The sequence below is a fragment of the Cervus elaphus genome, chromosome 28 (genome assembly GCF_910594005.1).
Source record: "Cervus elaphus chromosome 28, mCerEla1.1, whole genome shotgun sequence".
Taxonomy (NCBI): Eukaryota; Metazoa; Chordata; class Mammalia; order Artiodactyla; family Cervidae; genus Cervus; species Cervus elaphus.
The window spans coordinates 15,966,271-15,983,174 of NC_057842.1; positions in this window are offsets into that span (position 1 = coordinate 15,966,271).

Sequence of the window (16,904 nt, forward strand, 5' to 3'; positions counted from 1 at the left end):
ACTTGCTGTGACTAGTGTGTTCACTTGGCACAATTCTGTCAGCCTTTGCCCTGCTTCATTCTGTACTCCAAGGTCAAAGCAGCGTGTTGCTCCAGCTATTTCCTGACAAATTAGGGCGTGTGAGCGCAAGGTCACTTTATTGGTGTCCCACTCTGTGCGACCCTATGTGCTGTCGCCTGCCAGGCTCCTCTGTCCATTTTATTCTGCAGGCAAGAATACTGTATGGATTGCCATGCCCTCCTCCAGGGGATCTTCCTGACCCACATGGTGCCACATGTGAAGCCACACAAATTAGGGGGTCATATGTATTTTCATTTTTAATCCTCAACTCTGTACTACTAAAAGACTGTTAGTTCTGGAAGGATCTTTTTTGTATTGAAAGGTTGCTGTGATGAACTGTGAATGACACCGGGATTCTTGGCCTCTGGAGAGGAGGAATCTAATCCGGGGCCAGTGATGAGGCTTGATTGCTCAGAGCTTTTAATACAATTAAGTTTTATTAAAGTATAAAAGAGATAGAGAAACCTTCTGACATAGACATCAGAAGAGGGCAGAAAGGGTGCCCCGTTGCTAGTTTCTAGCAAGGAGTTATATACCTGTTAGCAAATTCTCATTAGAGAAAAGCTCAGTGGTGTCCGACTCTTTTCGACCCCATGGACTGATTATAGCCTACCAGGTTCCTCCATCCTTGGGAATTTCCAGGGAAGAATACTGGAGTGGGTTGCCATTTCCTTCTCCAGGAGATCTTCCCGACGTAGGGATTGAATCCGGGTCTCCCGCATTGTAGGCAGACGCTTTATGGTCTGAGCCACCAGGGAAGTTGCCATTAGAGAAAAGAAACGCCTCGAAGCTGAGAGAGTTGCACCAGGCGCCTCACCTACCACATTGATTTTGAGACAGCATTGGCACAAAGTGAGTCATGCCTGGCCATAAAACAGGTGACAGGAATCTTGAAGAAAGGCAGATTTCCATGCAAAAACTTTTTTTGAAAAAATACATTAGCATAGTCTAAGGAAGACATTTCCAAGAGAAAAATGAATTGGTATCCTCAAAATTTGAGACAAAGTTAAGTTCAGGCAGAACCAGGTATTGTCATGACAACACAGAATTTTCAAAGATGAAAGGAACGTAAGAAAGCCCACCGATTGCAGTTTTATTTCCCCCTGCCACCTGTGCACCTCTAACCTGCCTACGGAGGCTATTGACGCTCTCAGTATGTATGTGACTTTTTGTGTTGCATCAACATAAATGGGGTCACCCAGCTGTCACTTTTAATCAATGATCTGAGTGAAAAACAAGAAATAAGCAAAGAGCAGAGATCTCTGACGGGAGGCACCTAACAAGACAGCCTTACTAATAGCATTTTTGGTAGTGGTCCCTAAGCCAATAATGGAGCTTGTAATAGTAGTGGCCTGGATTGTTCAAAAAATTGATAATGATCCTGGCTTTGAATCTGTCTTATCTCCTGGTAGGCCTTATCATACCTCATCACTGGACCTGGTATCTTTTTCCCTCAGGGCTTTCCTAGGTATTCTTGCTCATTGTTCTATGTGAAACTTAGAATCAGTTTATCCTGAAAATCCATCTGAATGGTTCTTAATTAGGATTGCACTAGATGTTAGACTAATAAGAAGTGACATTTATAAGACATTCAATCTGATCATTAAGAACTCTATATGACTTGCATGTGTGTCGATTTCCCCAGATGGTGTTGAAGTTTCCTTTATGTTCCCTCTGTAAATACTGCCCATCTACACTGGAGATGCATCATGAGCTCGGCAGACATGATTCCCTGCCCTTGGATTTTTGCCTCCCTGAGATCATGAAGAGATTCCCTTATGTCATCTACTGGTTTTTCTTCCCTTTCCACTTAGATTCACTGTTTACTTGGAACTGACTTTTGATTTTATTCTGTCTAGATGGGCAGTTAATTAAGAAGCATTTACTTAAAACCTGTTTCCCTGCTGCCTGGTACTGAGTCAGTGAGTGAATGAATGAGAGTGACTCAGTCGTGTCCGACTCTTTCCAACCACATGGACTGTACTGTCCATGGAATTCTCCAGGTCAGAGTACTGGAGTGGGTAGCCTATCCCTTCTTTAGCAGATCTTCCCAAGCCAGGAATCGAAGTGGCGTCTCCTGCATTGCATACGGATTCTTTACCATCTGAGCTATCTAGGAAGTCGGTGTTACCAGTAAAGTAATGGAGCGAGTGTTCATACGTGGGTAAAACCAGATATATCTCTAAGGCATAATCAACTTTATTTTTCTTCATGTCTGGAGTTGGTGGAAAAGGAAGGAGCCAAGAATGGAATTGTTTGGGCCTGAGAAACAAGAAGCGATGACAACTATGGCGGGGGGTTGGGGGAAACCTGGAGGAACAGAGTAGAGATGGAAAGTCATGGCTGTGGGCCCTGCTGACACTGGGCCATCTCTTAGAGTCAAAATGAAGACAGGAGGTAGGCAGGTGGAGACGAGAGTACCAAGCTCTATCTCTGAGCACCATTCCCTTTACAAAAGTAGGTCTATGACAGCAAAAAAGTATTAAGACCCTCCATATAGTCAAAAATCTCTATACAATTTACATTCAGCCCTCCATAACCTCAGTTTAAGTTCTGTGGATTCAAAAACCATGGGACATGTCATAGTATGTATTTATTGAAAAAAATCCAGTTGTGAGTGGACCTGTGCAGTTCAAATCTGTGTTGTTTGAGGGGTGACTGTATGTAAGACATTTTGTTTATCCATTGCCCCATTGATAAAAGTTTCGGTTGCATCTCCCTTTTGGCTGTTGTGAATGGTGCTGCTATGAATATTCATGTAGAAGTATTTGTTGGAGTCCCTACTGGCAATTCTTTTGGGTTTATACCTAGGACTAGTATTGCCAGGTCATACGGTAATTTTAACATTTTGAGCAGTCTGTGAACTCTTTTCCACAGGGGTCACATCTTTCATTCTCCCCAGCAAGATACAGGGTTCCAGGGTCTCCACATTCTCCCACCACTTGTTAATCCTCTCCACTCTTGTTATATTCTGTTGTTTCTGATCTTTACATTGAAGCTATCTTAGATGTGAGGTGGTTTCTCATTGTGGTTTTAAATTGCATTTCTCTAGTGACAAATCCTGTTAAGTATCTTTTCTTGAGTTTGCTATAATCTACATGCAATAAAACTTCATTTAGGGGTATAGTTTTATGATTTCTGACATAAATGCACCCAGGTATAACCACCACAGGCATGATACAGAATGTTTCCTAACCCCAAACTGTCTCTTGTCCTTTTCCCAACCAGTTTGCTCAAGGCCAGGCAGCCAGTGATCTGCTGGTCTCCAGAGATTAGATCGATTCTCTAGGATTTCATAAAAGTCAGATCATGTTTTCATTTGTGTCTGACTTCTTTGGTTTGTCATAATATTATTTCAGTTGTTGCTTTTTGTTTGTCTTTCAATTTCCTTAATTCATTTCTAATAATCTTCAGGTCTTTTCCTGAAAAGGAAATGTCCCCATCTTTTATAACATTTATCAAAAATATATGGATACGTTTCATTTTTTTTATGCTGTCTGTGGCATCCTTATTTTCAAAATTTTGTTTATTTGGCTGTTGTGGGTCTCACTTGTGGTCTGTGGGATATAGTTCCCAGACTAGGAATCGAATCTGGGCTCCCTGCTTTGGGAGCGCAGAGTTCTAGCACCAGGAACAGCAGGGAATTCTGGATATTCATATTTTTACTGCTCTCTTTTTTTCTTGTTTAAATTGTTTTATAATCATTCTACAATGTTATTTCCTCTCTGCTGTACAGTGAAGTGAATCGTTCATATGTATACATATATCCAGCCCCCTTTGAGCCTACCGCCCACCCCTTCATTCCTCCTCTTGAGACCAATGCAGAGCACCAAGCTGAGCTCCGTATGCTACACAGCCACTTTCCACTAGCTATTTGTTTACACATGGCAGTGTATATATGTCAGTGCTAGTCCCATTTGGCGCCCCCTCCTTCCCCTGCTGTGTCCACAGTCTCGTTCTCTGTAATGCGCCTCTACTTGAGCTCTGTAGATAAGTTGATCACTCCCATTTTTCTATATATGCTTTGCTTAGTTGCTGAATCCTGTTCACACTGTGGCCTGCAAAGCTCCTCTGGCAATGGACTGTATCCTGCAGGCTCCTCTGTCAAAGGGAATTCTCCGCAACAGTATACTAGAGTGCGCTGCCAGGCCCTTCTCCAGGGTATCTTCCCAAACCAGAGATCAAAGTCAGCTTTCCGACATTGCAGGCAGTTTCTTTACCATCTGAGCCACACGGGCAGCCCAAAAATAGTGGAGTATGTAGCTTATCCTTTCTCAGGGGATCTTCCCAACCCAGGAATTGAACTGGGGTCTCCTGCCTCACAGGAGGATTCTTTACCAGCTGAGCTGCTGTTGCAGAAACCAAGCACCACACTAGGAGAGCTGGAGAGCTCAGGTTGATTATGCCGGCGGCCCAGAGGAGTTAACACTCCACGCTCTGAGTCCCGAACAAGGGGATTACAGAGCTTTTATAGACAGACTGTAGTGGGCAAAACTAGCTGTTAATAGGCTGGTTTAAACTAAGGGGTTCCACGTGCGCAAGAGCCATGGTCAAGATAGGGTGGGGGGATGCCTGGCCTGGACAGACATGAAGAAGCAGGTTTGCAGGGGCTGGGCGATTGCAAAGAGCCGGACAAGGGTGAGTGAGATAAACTCCAGTTCTTAGTATTGCAAGTCCCCACTTTCTGAGACCACGTGACCTACATGGTCTAGACTTTAGAAGGGGCCAGCTGAGTTACAGATGCAGAAGGAGAAGGAGGTGGTGTAAAATTTCAACTTTTCCTTTTCATTCCCCCCTCTTGATGCTTCTATCACTTGTTGTAGAAAGCATCATCTCGTGTTTTTGGTAGGGTATTCAGAGCTCCACATCATTTAGGGGGCTATATTGAACTATTAGCATGTGTAGCTTTATGGATTCAATCCAAGAGGTTAGGAACTGGGTAATTGCATTGAGCACACAGGGCCAAACAAGAGGACCACAAAGACCATGAAGAGAGGACTGGCCCAGGAAGTAGCTAGTTTCTCTCTCCTTTTCATGATTTGTTTCCTTAGGTGTTGGGCCCTGTCATGGCTATTTCTGATTGATTTGCATAAAAGCAGCATTCTTCACTCAAGAAGAGGCAGAGTCCTCCCTTTACAGCTGCCAGTCGGTCTCAGCTCAGTTCAGTTCAGTCTCTCAGTCGTGTCTGACTCTTTGCGACCCCATGAATCGCATCACGCCAGGCCTCCCTGTCCATCACCAACGCCCGGAGTTTACTCTAACTCATGCCCATCGAGTCGGTGATGCCATCCAGCCATCTCATCCACTGTTGTCCACTTCTCCTCCTGCCCCCAATCCCTGCCAGCATCAGAGTCTTTTCCAGTGAGTCAACTCTTCTCATGAGGTGGCCAAGTTAGTGGAGTTTCAGCTTCAGCATCAGTCCTTCCAATGAACATCCAGGACTGATCTCCTTTAGGATGGTCTGGTTGGTCTAGCCCTCTCCTATTTTGTAAAAGCACCTCAGCCGGGGAGTCTAGTTGGTCCTGTAAGGCCACTAAAGATTTGGCCACTCTGTCAATGTTGTCTGTGAAGTCTTTGGATAGTATATGTTAAAAGGCCATTGATAATGCAATTTTTCCTATTCCCATACCTATCCCGGCCGTGATACCCAGACCAGCTAGTAGGCATATAAGCTGGATGGCTCCTTTTGACTGTGTATGTGCTGCCAGAGGTGCAGTGAGAGTCTGGGTGTTAGGAACAATACTCATCTGAGGAGTGAGGAAAGCTAAGGTGCAGATACCCAACCAATTGGCTGGTAGACATGAGTAAGCATCCGTCTCACAAACAAAGAAAAGGCCTTGATGGGGGCGGCACCATCTGTTACGGCAAGGGACACCGAGAGGCTGCAAAGAGGCTGCACGTGTCAGATAACTGAACACCAGAAAAGGTGTTCTCCCCGTCTGTGGGTTGTCACGGCCGTAGCAGCTGAGCCCGTCATGAAGGGGGCTCAGCAATACTGTAGGCAGTTGAGTTAGTAGGGATAATCGGTCATAAGAGACATCTAATCAGAATGAGGCTTCCCACTACAGTGAGATAGCAGTTAACTGCAGCTTCTGACCCAAATCCTAGTCCTGGGGAGCGACTGAACCTAGTCCTGTAGCAAAGAGCACAGCGATGATACCAATCAGGAGGAGAGGCCAGGCTTGACAGTGAAAATCCACTGATATTTTGATAGTCGGATCCTCAAGCTTCCGCCGTACATTGACCAGCCAGCTGCCAGAGTGTGGCTGGAACAAGGCTGAAGAATCATCAAGCTTCCGCCGTGCGTGGACTAGTCAGTTTGTGGAATGACTAGAGCAGGGCTCAGCGTCCTTCATGGGTGAGGCCCGTTGTTTTTAGAACCAGACCTCGAGGAGGTCTTGGGGCGGGGGGGGGTGGTCCCGAACTGCTTTCCAGGTGTCCTCATCACAGGAAACCGCTGCCTTCTTGACTCTGGTGTGGTGGATCCAAGGGATGACACCTATAACTTTAACAGCAGTAAGGATTGCCAGGATGACTGTGTGAGGGCCTGTCCAAACTGGCTGACCTGGGTTTTTTCTTTTTTTCCTAATCTTTAACTCATAGCTCATCTCCTGGCTGAAAGCCATCAACCCAATTGCCCAATGGAATGGGCGTCCTTTCTAAGTTTTCTCAGGCGATATGGCTGAAGACTTTCCCAGGGCCTGGAGGTGTCAGGACAGCTCCAGGTCAGCTAGTTGTTTGTGGTCTCCCTTGAGCTTTTGTTTTTTATCACTGGCGTTGGTCTCCCATGTAAGTTCTCAAAGGGAGAATAGCCTGAGGACCTTGGGGTGCATTTACAGAGGGAGATGGAGTGCACAAAATGATAAGGCAGCTTGTTCTAGCATTGTCTGGGTGTTGGCCAGGGGATATTCTTGTCGTACTACCACTTGGAGAAACAAACTCAACAAGAATGTTAAAGATATTTGGCCCAAAGATTAATCGATGTAGGAAAGCTGCTGTGGGGCTAGCCAGGAGAACAAGGTCCAGACCTTGGTTGGTGACATTAGTGTTTCTCTAGGTATGAGAAGATGCAAGAATTTTCACTCATAAAAATCTTTGCCTGAAAACATCTGACTATCTGAAGGCCTGTTTTTCTGTGTTTCCCCGGAACACAGAGTGCCTTATTTTTTCTCTCCACCCCGAACTCCTTTCAAGGGGGTGTTGAAGGTCAGCATCTTGTAGTGGTCGTGACTTAATCTTTATAGAGACAGCTGGCAAGGGCAAACTTTCAGTCAGCAGGGCCCCTTCATAGTCATATTGGGCCATGTTTGGGGGGCATTTCATTGTCATTGTGTCCTGCGGTGCTGGGAACGCTCATTCCCAGTTCCAACAAAGATTCCTTTGACAAGCCACCCAATGTGTTGTCACTACACCAGGCCTTGTAAGTAGCAAAAGTCTCTGGACCATATCTGCCTTATTAGCCTCTTGGTCCAGGAAAATATTTCCTCTTGTTGCTTCTTCCCGTATCTAGAGTTACATTATTACAATTATTGATCTCATATGGAACTACATACCAGCATTTTATCACAGGCTCAGTCACAGATTTGGTAACATAAGAAATAATCTTCTGAAACAAGCTACATAGGAAATAATGTAGCTAGCAGTTGTTAGTAAGGTCACAAGCAAGAATTTGAGTCAAGAACTTTCATTGGGTATAGCCGGGTATACCCCAGGTCATCTGTCTCAGTTAAATGATTATAACCAAGTGTTAATCTCCTGGTTGTACATCATGGAGCATCTGACTTTTATCCAAAGACTGGTTGCTGAGATAAGCTTTAGAAACAATCTTAGAGTGTCCTTTTAAATAATTTAATCAAACCTTTTAGCAATATAACATAACAAGGAACTATCTCAGAAGTGAGTCATAGCAAGCACAGACCTTAATTAAGAAAACTAGAACTTAATATTTAGTGAAACATAACTTTGTTTTCTTTTTGGAGAACTCATTTTGAGGGCATTAACACAGTAGACGGGTAAGGCTTTAACCCATCAATAAAAATTAGGTCTGTCAGGGAGCCAGTAAAAGCCAAGCGGCTGTCTTGGATTTCCCATAGGCCTAGCTCTTTGATTTTTAGCTGTTGTTTATTTATTTTTAATTTCCTGATTTAAGAGCAGACTATCACCATGTTTTTTTTTTTAATTCTTTTTTTTTTTTTTTTATTTATTAGTTGGAGGCTAATTACTTTACAATATTCTAGTGGTTTTTGCCACACATTGACATGAATCAGCCATGGATTTCCATGTGTTCCCCATCCCATCCCTCTGGGTCTTCCCAGTGCACCAGCCCTGAGCACTTGTCTCATGCATCCAACCTGGGCTGGTGGTCTGTTTCACCCTTGATAGTATACTTGTTTCAATGCTGTTCTCTCAGAACATCCCATCCTCAGCTTTTCCCACTGAGTCCCAAAGTCTGTTCTGTACATCTGTGTCTCTTTTTCTGTTCTGCATATTGGGTTATTTTTACCATCATTTTAAATTCTATATATATGCATTAGTATACTGTATTGGTGTTTATCTTTCTTGCTTACTTCACTCTGTATAATGGGCTCCAGTTTCATCCATCTCATTAGAACTGATTCAAATGAATTCTTTTTAATGGCTGAGTAATATTCCATTGTGTATATGTACCACAGCTTCCTTATCCATTCGTCTGCTGATGGGCATCTAGGTTGCTTCCGTATCCTGGCAACTATAAACAGTGCGGTGATGAACATTGGCGTGCACGTGTCTCTTTCAGATCTGGTTTCCTCGGTGTGTATGCCAGCAGTGGGATTGCTAGGTCATATGGCATTTCTAATTCCAGTTTTTTAAGGAATCTCCACACTGTTCTTCATAGTGGCTGTACTAGTTTGCATTCCCACCAACAGTGTAAGAGGGTTCCCTTTTCTCCACACCCTCTCCAGCATTTATTGCTTGTAGACTTTTGGATAGCAGCCATCCTGACTGGCGTGTAATGGTACCTCGTGTATCACCATGTTTTAAGGACATCAAGATAGCAAAAGTCTAACCATGAGGGGTTATTTTTTGGAGAAGCAGAATGACCCTTGTCTACATGTACCATAACCTTAAATAATGTTTATTTCCTTTACCAAAGTAACAAAAAGATTTTAAAAACAAACATAAATCACTTAAAGGCAAAGAAATTTATAGTCTGTAATTGAAAGCTACATTTTAAGAAAACTTTGTTCTCTAAAGAGAGAAAGAGCAAATTCCAGTCTGATACCAGCTTACTGTTAATAACAAAATTTGTTTATCTATTTAATCTTAGAAAGTCTTTTCCATAAATCTTGAAGAATTAGCAGTATTCTAAAGAAGGCATGTTTAAAATCTGATTCTATTGCGATTGACAAAGAAACCTGGTCATAACACTTTAATATGATAACTAGAATTATAATTGACCATATTTTATCAGGACATATCAGATCTATGTGAATTTCACATAATTTTAGGATATCTGTATTAGTAACATCAGCCATGCAGTATAACCTGAAAAGATTTTTGTTTTTTCCACCACTTTGGCAGTACTTCCCATGTAACTTCCCATGTCCAATGAACCCAGGTAACTTAATAGCTCTTTGGGATGTCTCAGGAATCCTCTGGAGTATCCCACAGATAGCTAAAAGTCAAGTTATTTAGGAAGTTTTGTCAATAAATATCCAAAGTGTTTATAACATTCAGTCAGGTAGGATCATATGTTTTGTGAAGTAATAATTATTTAATTAGCCAAAGTTAACAAAAGATTTCAAAGGTAAATATTGAAGAGATCAATTAGGAGGAAACAAAACCACATTTATTATTAAAAGAAGTTCAACATCTGAAGAAAGTATGTCCTCTTAACAGAGAGAAAGGCCGAATTTAAGTTTTTGGACCAGCTTACTTTAAACTCATTTAGGTAAACTTAATTAAATTGATTTTAAACTTAGTCCTAACCACGCAAAAAACTATTCCTAGGGTTTACCTTCCACAAACATTTTTAATCACTTTCTATAACAGCCACCTGTAAGTCAGACCTACTTTCTTTTCCCTTTATAAAATGTAATCTTATTTTTTATATCTTCTTTATTAAAAACATACATGCTACTTTCTTAATAGATTAGCAAACAAACATGAACACTTGATATTTAATACAGAATATTTTTCAGTTCATGTGAATCTGAAATTTATTTAGTTACTTTTTCTTGTATTTAGAATTGTTTGATTTGTAAGCGCTTACTGTTCTTTAGGCCAATTAAATTAGAACTCATTTACGACTTCAACAACAGTATCAGAAAAAAAGACATATACTGAGACATACATAAATCCAGACAGACAGATTGACAGAGATCTTACAGTTTTCTCTTTGAGGTTTAAAATATCTCCTTTACCCCCTCTCCCCCCCCCTTTTTTTGCTTCCCTTGAAGTTCTAGTTTGCCCAAGGCTGAGGTCTCAGGCAAAGCTGGCTGTCTATTTCAAGGACATGGAAAGTGTTAACTTCAAGCTCTCTCCTGGGCAGGTCTGTTTATCAAGCTAGTTGTTTTTAATTGCATATGCAAAAACAATTGGTTTTGTGGTTTCCAGTAAGAAAAATTTCTCTCACCCCAGAAATCAGCAATCAGCAGTCACACACTCACAGTCATTCAGAGGCTATCACGACGCCTCCCTTCTCCCAAGTCTCCAGGTTTCCTTAACTGTTGCACCCTTCCTGGGAGCCCCAAGGAGATTATCATTCACAATGCATTGCTTCTCCCAGGTCCCCAGGTCTCCCTATCTGATGCTCCCTTCCTGGGAGCCCAAGGAGGTGATCAGTCTCCTCTTCTACCCGTTGGGGTAGGTTCCTGCCTGGGGACTGGCCCCGGAGACTTACCTTATCCTGTGGCCATTCCTGGTGAGTTGGTCTGTCCCTCCAATGAGTCCATTGGGGGTTCGGCCATCCATAGACTCGGAACAGTGGATGGGAAGGGAACGCAGGATACCGTGAGGTGGGGTGCCTCCTCGTTCATCTCGGGGTTCCTTCACTCCAACCAGGCGGAGCCACCAGTCCTTCGGCTCCAGGGGCCGGCGTGTTTGGAGTCTCGCTGGGGCCTCCAGAAATGTTGCAGAAACCAGTACTCGGGAAACCAAGCACCACATTTTGAGAGTTGGCGAACTCAGGTTTATTACACCGGTGGGCACAGTGGAGTTAACACTTCAAGCTGTGAGTCCCAAGCAAACAGATTACAGAGTTTTTATAGACAGACTGTAGTGGGCAACACTAGCTGTTAATAGGCTGATTTAAACTAAGGGGTTTCACACGTGTGGGAACAGTGGTCAAGATGGGGTGATGGATGCCTGGCCTGGACAGGCATGATGAAGCAGGTTTCCAGGGGCTGGGAGATTGCAAAGACCAGGACAAGGGTGAGTGAGATACACTCCAGTTGCTAGTATTGAAAGTCCCAACTCTGAGACTATGTACCTACGTGATCTAGACTTTGCAAGGTGCCAGCTGAGTTACGGAGAAGGAAATGGCAGCCCACTCCAGTGTTCTTGCCTGGAGGATCCCGGGGATGATGGAGCCTGGTGGGCTGTCGCCTATGGGGTCGCACAGAGTCGGATACGGCTGAAGTGACTTAGCAGCAGAAGCAGCAGCTGAGTTACAGAGGGAGAAGGAGAATGTGGTTATGTAAAATTTTAGCTTTTCCTCTTCACTACCATGGAAGCCCATATATATATGTACACACATATCTACATGTAAATATACAATATTTAGTGTGGTTTTTTTTCTGTCTCATTTCACTGTATGACTGACTATTCATCCACATCTCTACAAACGACCCACTTTCATTCCTTTAATGGCTACATAATATCACACTTACTGCCAAATTCAGACTTAAATTGAAGAGTGGGAAAAAACACTAAAGCATTCAGGTATGACCTAAATCAAATCCCTTATGATTATACAGTGGAAGTGAGAAATAGATTTAAAGGACTAGATCTGACAGAGTGCATGATGAACTATGGATGGAGGCTCGGGACATTGTAGAGGAGACAGGGATCAAGACCATCCCCAAGAAAAAGAAATGCAAAATAACAAAATGGCTGTCTCAGGAGGCCATAGAAATAGCTGTGAAAAGAAGAGAAGTGAAAAGCAGAGGAGAAAACAAAAGATATTCCCATTTGAATGCAGAGTTCTAAAGAACAGCAAGGAGAGATAAGAAGGCCTTCCTCAGCGATCAGTGCAGAGAAATAGAGGAAAACAACAGAATGGGAAAGACTAGAGATCTCTTCAAGAAAATCAGAGATACCAAGAGAATATTTCATGCAAAGATGGGCTCAATAAAGGACAGAAAAGGTATAGACCTGAAAGAAGCAGAAGATATTAAGAAGAGGTGGCAAGAATACACAGAAGAACTATACAAAAAAGATCATCATGACCGAGATAATCACCGTGGTGCCATCATTCACCTAGAGCCAGACATCCTGGAATCTGAAGTCATGGGGGGCTTAGGAAGCATCACTATGAACAAAGCTAGTGGAGGTGATGGAATTCCAGTTGAGCTATTTCAAATCCTAAAAGATGATGCTGTGAAAATGCTGCACTCAATGTGTCAGCAAATTTGGAAAAATCACAGTGGCCAGGGGACTGGAAAAAGGCAGTTTTCTTTCCACATCCAAAGAAAGGCAAATCTGAAGAATGCTCAGACTACTCTAAATTGCACTAATCTCACATGCTAGTAAAGTAATGGTCAAAATTCTCCCAACCAGGCTTCAGTAATACGTGAACTGTGAACTTCCAGATGTTCAGGCTGGTTTTAGAAAAGGCAGAGGAACCAGAGATCAAATTGCCAACATCTGCTGGATCATTGAAAAAGCAGGAGAGTTCCTGAAAAACATCTATTTCTGCTTTATTAACTATGTGAAAGCCTTTGACTGTGTGGATCACAATAAACTGTGTAAAATTCTGAAAGAGATGGGAGTACCAGACGATTTCACCTGCCTCTTGAGAAACCTATATGCAAGTCAGGAAGCAGCAATTAGGACTGGACATGGAACAACTGAGCAACTGAACTAAACTGAACTGAAAATCTGCTTCCCTGCTCTCCGGTGCTGAGTCAGTGAGTGAATGCGTGAGAGTCACTCAGTCATGGCCGACTCTTTTCAACCACATGGACTGCACAGTCCATGGAATTCTCCAGGCCAGAATACTGGAGTGGGTAGCCTATCCCTTCTCTAGCGGATTTTTCCAAGCCAGGAATTAAACCGGCGTCTCCTGCGTTGCATACAGATTCTTTACCATCTGAGCTATCAGGGAAGTCACTAGTACTAGTAGTGTAATAAAGCAAGTGTTCATACATGGGTAGAATTAGATACATTTCAAAGACAGAATCAACTTTATGTTTCTTCAATTCATGGCTGGAGTTGGTGGAAAAGGAAGGAGCCAAGAATGGAATTGTTGCTTGGGCCTGAGAAGTAAGAAGCTGTGACAACTCTTGGGCGAGGAATGGGAGGGGCACCAGAAACAGAGCAGAGGCGGAAAGTCATGCTGTGGGCCCGGCGGACACTGAGGCGTCTCTCAGACTTCAAAAGGAAGATGGGAGGTAGGCAGGGGGAGGTGAAAGCTCAAGCTGTATCTCTGAGCACCATTCCCTTTACAAAATTAGGTCTATGAAAGCAAAAAGTATTAAGACCCTCCATGTAGTCAAAAATCTGTGTACACTTTACAGTCAGTCCTCTATCAGCTCAGTTTAACTTCGGTGGATTAAAAAACCCTGTGACATTTCATAGTATGTATGTATTGAAAAAAATCCAGGTGTAAGTGGACCTGTGCAGTTCAAATCTGTGTTGTTTGAGGGGTAACTGTGTTATAACACATTTTGTTTATCTATTGCCCCACTGAAGAAGGTTTCGGTTGCATCTCCCTTTTGGGTGTTAACGATGCTGTTATGAATATTCATGTAGAAGTATCTGTTGCAGTCCCTACTGGCAATTCTTGTGGATTTGGACCTAGGAGCAGTATTGTCAGGTCATATGGTAATTTTAACTTTTGGAGGAATCTGCGAACTGTTTTCCACAGTGGTCACATCATCTTCCATTCTCCCCAGCGAGATCCAGGGTTCCAGTGTCTCCACGGTCTCCCTCCACTTGTTAATCCTGTGCAGCCTTGTTCTATTCTGTTGTTTCTGATCTTTATGTTGAAGCTTTCTTAAATAGGAGGTGGTTTCTCATTGTGGTTTTAAATTGCATTTCTCTAGTGACAAACAATGTTAATTATCTTTTCATGAGCTTAGTATAATCAACATGCAATAAAACTTACTTTAGCAGTATAGTTTTATGATTTCTGACAGATAAATACACCCAGGTACAGCCACCACAGGCAAGATACAGAACGTTTCTATCACCCCAAATCATCTTGGCATTTTCCCAACCACTTTGGTCAACACCAGGCAGGCAATTATCTGCTGGTCTCCAGAGATTAGATCTGTTTTTGAGCTTTTCATAAAAATCGGATCATATTTTTCATTTGTGTCTGACTTCTTTTGTTTGGCATAGTATGTTTTCTGTTGTTGCTTTTTGTTTGTTGATAAATTTCCTTAATATATTTCTAATAATCCTCAGGTCGTTTCAAGAAAAGGAAGTGTCCCCATTTTTAATAACATTTATCAGAAATATATGGATACCACTATTTTTTTTATGCTGTCTGTGGCATTCGTATTTAATTTTTTTTTTTTTTTTTTTTGCTGCTCTGGGTCTCAGTTGTGGTCTGTGACATATAGTTTCCTGACTAGGAATTGAATCTCAACTCCTGCTTGGTGAGTGCAGAGTCTTAGTTCCAGGACCAGGAGGGAATTCCTGGATATTCATATTTTTATTTGCTGTCTCTCTTTTTCTTTTTAATCATTTGACTTTATCATTTGTTTCAGGACTGACCATTTGTCAAGCGACCTGGGTATCCGGGGTATATCAGTAAAGTCTCTGCATGGCAATTCAGAATAGAGCGATTGAGAGAGAGCATTAAAAATCTTTTCTTTTTTTTTTTAAATTTATTTATTTATTTTTTCAGGGGGTTTTGTCATACATTGACATGAATCAGCAATAGAGTTACACGTATTCCCCATCCCGATCCCCCTCCCCCCTCCCTCTCCACCCGATTCCTCTGGGTCTTCCCAGTGCACCAGGTTCGAGCACTTGTCTCATGCATCCCACCTGGGCTGGTGACCTGTTTCACCATAGATAATATACATGCTGTTCTTTCAAAACATCCCACCCTCACCTTCTCCCACAGAGTTCAAAAGTCTGTTCTGTATTTCTGTGTCTCTTTTTCTGTTTTGCATATAGGGTTGTCGTTACCATCTTTCTATTTAAAAATCTTTAAAACCGGTACATCTATACATTTGGTACTGCAGTTTAAAAGTATCCAGTGCCAGGATTTGCCTGAGTGATGTCCCCTTTCATGGAACCCATTTCTTTAATTTGCCTTTAGCTCACAGGTCCCAGAAATAGTTCTAAATATTAATCCAATTCTCTGTCTCAAGCTAATGTAATCCAGGATATCAAGCTAATAATTTGCAGGTTATTCCTCTTAAAATATCAAGGGATGTTCTCAGGGAACTAAAAGAAAGAATTCCAAATTGTGTATGGAAAGACGAAAGAGCCTAAATATTCAGTACAATCTGAGAAACGAAGCCCTGATATGGACACACCAGGCCTCGTGAAAGCTAATTAAAGAACCAGAAATTTGTATATAAGAGGGGGTGATGTCTGAGTCTTCCTTTTGGTCCTCCCACTGGGTGGTCTCGAAATAGGCAGGAAGGGGAGACGAGTCCTTTTTCCTAGGTCCCAGAGCCTATCCAGGCCTGTTTCTGCCCCATTCTGTGCCGTATCAGTCCTGCATTGAATCCTTCCTGTGTGACGTCTCAGTGCATGACCTCCATGTGATACCAGCCCATGGGCTTTATATACCTAATTTTCAATGTTGTTCATCCTTGTGCCATTCTGACACTCAGGTACCTGTGGTTTAATAGACCTCCCGCTCCTGGGAGCTCTTTGGCTGGTGGAGCCAAGGAGAACTCAGGGAGCAACCCCACATCACACTGGAGCCTGGACCAGAGAGAAGGTCCTTGCTAGGAAGGCTCCATCCGTGCTAATGGGGGGGTTGGAGTTATCACCTCTGATTGCGCATCCCCTGGTCCCTTGGTGCAGGCCCCACTGTGAGATCTGGAAAGGACGTGGCTTCCCTTCATTACACAAAACTAGTATTTTTTTTTTTTTTTTGTTCTGGTCCTCGTCCAGTCCCATTTCGCTCCCAGGTTCTACCCTGGACCCTCACCCACAGGATTAGGAGAGTCTGGTTCTAGAGGAGATCATACAAGAAGAGGCTCCTGGAGACACTCCAACCCCTTGGCCCAAGCATTTCCTTGGAGTTTCACAAGCCTGGGAGGAGATCCTGGGCCTGTGTCCATTTTACTTGACTACGTTGCGCCTCAGATCATTGTGTGATTTGCCCTGGGTCGCTCTGCAGGTCAGCGGGTGAGCTGGGATTTGAACCCAGACTCTCTGTCTTGGAGTCCATCATTGTACAGGTGTTTCTGCTTTTCGGTTAAATTTATTTCAGGTTATTTATTTTTTTTGATGCATTTGTATATGGGACTGTTCTTGTCTCTCTCTGATGCTTCATACCCTGCTATCTTGCTGATATTAGTTTTAATAGTTGTTACTTGGTGAAGTTTTAAGGCTTTCATATAAATCCTGTCATAGTCGAATAGTGACAGTGTTACTTCTTCTGTTCCAATGCTGATGCATTTTATTTCCTTTTCTTGCCTGGTTACTCTGGGTAGGACACTTCCAGTACT